The 1,844-nt window shown below is 39.0% G+C and overlaps 1 pseudogene; it reads left to right on the top strand.

The window, feature by feature from the left end:
- Positions 1-792: 792 nt before the first annotated feature.
- Positions 793-1,568, top strand: LOC119055420 (40S ribosomal protein S4, X isoform-like; annotated as a pseudogene).
- Positions 1,569-1,844: the final 276 nt, after the last annotated feature.

Below are 1,844 nucleotides of genomic sequence, written 5' to 3'. Positions count from 1 at the left end.
GAGAGGGCGTGAGCGAGGATAAAGGCGCGCCACAAGACATCCCCCTCATCCGCGGAAGCCTCTTTTATTAGTGTGTGTTTGGGCTGTTTGTAATATCTTACTGTTAAAGTGTTGCCATTAAACATTCATATATGAATTGATGTTTTGAAAATTTGGAATTTTGAGGGGAATGAGATTATATCTATAAGTTATGACTATTTTGTTAACATGCAAAACAATTTAATAATGCTTTTAAATACTGCTGGATGGCTTTCTGGAGAGACGTACCACTCATAGCTTACTGGCTGTTGTAAGTGCAGGGATCTGTACACCCTCCCAGTGTACTGGGTTTTGATCATATAAATGAATTTTAGCTCATTTAAAAGATGGATCCTAGAGTTATTTACATATTGATTTCTGTAATGAATGGTTAGCCTGTGTATTTTGTGTGTGTTGTTTTGCTGTATTTTTTCATGCTACTTTGGTATTTTTGATTGACATTTGTGACTACCAACCTTCCACGGCTGTAACACTCTCCTAGTTTCAAGCTTTTACAATGGGCCTTATTTTATTGTACAATATAAGGAAAGAATTCACATAATTTTTGATATGGATATCTTGTTATCCCAATACCATTCATTAAACAGTGAACCCTTTCCTGATTGGTATTCTTTTGGGTTATTATTGTTTTCTGGTTTCTAGAACAAACATCTACTACATCTGTTTCCTTGGTTGTTTTTAAGGTATGTCACTAATTTATGGCAATTCAATTAAAATGTGTGGATCTAGGATTTTCCTGTGTCTAGCACAGCCATGGCTCGTGGTCCCAAGAAGCATCTGAAGCATATGGCATCTCCAGAGCACTGGATGCTGGATGAACTGACCGATGTGTTTGCCCCTTGGCCATCAACCAGTCACCACAAACTGAGAGAATGTGTCTCTCTCATCATCTTCTCGAGTAACAGACTTAAGTACGCCCTAACAGGAGATGAAGTAAAGAGCTGCATGCGGCTGTTTATTAAGATTGATGGCAAGGCCCAAAGCAATATAACCCGCCTTGCTGGCGTTATGGATGTGATCAGCATTGACAAGACCAGAGAGAATTTGTCTGATCTGTAACACACCAAGGGTTGCTTTGCTGTTCATTGGATTACACCTGAGTAGGACAGGTACAAGTTGTACAAAGTAAGGAAGATCTTAGTGGACACAAAAGGAATCCCTCATCTGGAAACCCATGATGCTTGCCCCATACCCTGAGCCCCTCATCAACATGAACAACACTATTTAGACCGGAGACTAGCAAAATTACTGATTTCATCAAGTTTGACACTGGTAACCTATGTGGTGAGTGGAAATGCTAACCTAGGAAGAATTGGCATGATCACCAAAAGAGACAGACACCCTGGTTCTTTTGATGTACTTCATGTAACCATGACAATGGCAACAGGTTTGCCCCTTGGCTCTCCAACATTTTTGTTGTTGTCAAAGGCAACAGACCATGGATTTCCCTTTGCCATGGCAAAGGTATCAGGGCAAACAGAGCAGTGGGTGAAGTGAGTTGTAGGGGGTGCAATTGGAAGAGTCTCTGAACTTAATTAAAGATAATACAGCATGATCACCCGCCTTTTGGGGAAGGGGGAGTGAGGTTTTTGGTTTTGTTTTGTTTTAATATACAGTTCCCTGCTATTCTACTTCATAACATACAAAGCAGGCAATCTTAATAAATAAGGCAAAAATAAATGAATAAAATGTATGGATCTTCCGTATAACCAACTCCTTTGTGAAATTCATTAATATTTTGTAAGAGGTCATATTATGTTTTCTTTTTTCTGTATTTGCTTCTCTTTTATTTTCTTTCTTAAATG

The sequence above is a fragment of the Artibeus jamaicensis genome, unplaced genomic scaffold, assembly GCF_021234435.1.
Source record: "Artibeus jamaicensis isolate MK-2021 breed Jamaican fruit bat unplaced genomic scaffold, CSHL_Jam_final contig_482, whole genome shotgun sequence".
Taxonomy (NCBI): domain Eukaryota; kingdom Metazoa; phylum Chordata; class Mammalia; order Chiroptera; family Phyllostomidae; genus Artibeus; species Artibeus jamaicensis.
The sequence above is the reverse complement of the archived record's forward strand: the minus strand, read 5'-3'. Positions and strand labels throughout refer to the sequence as shown.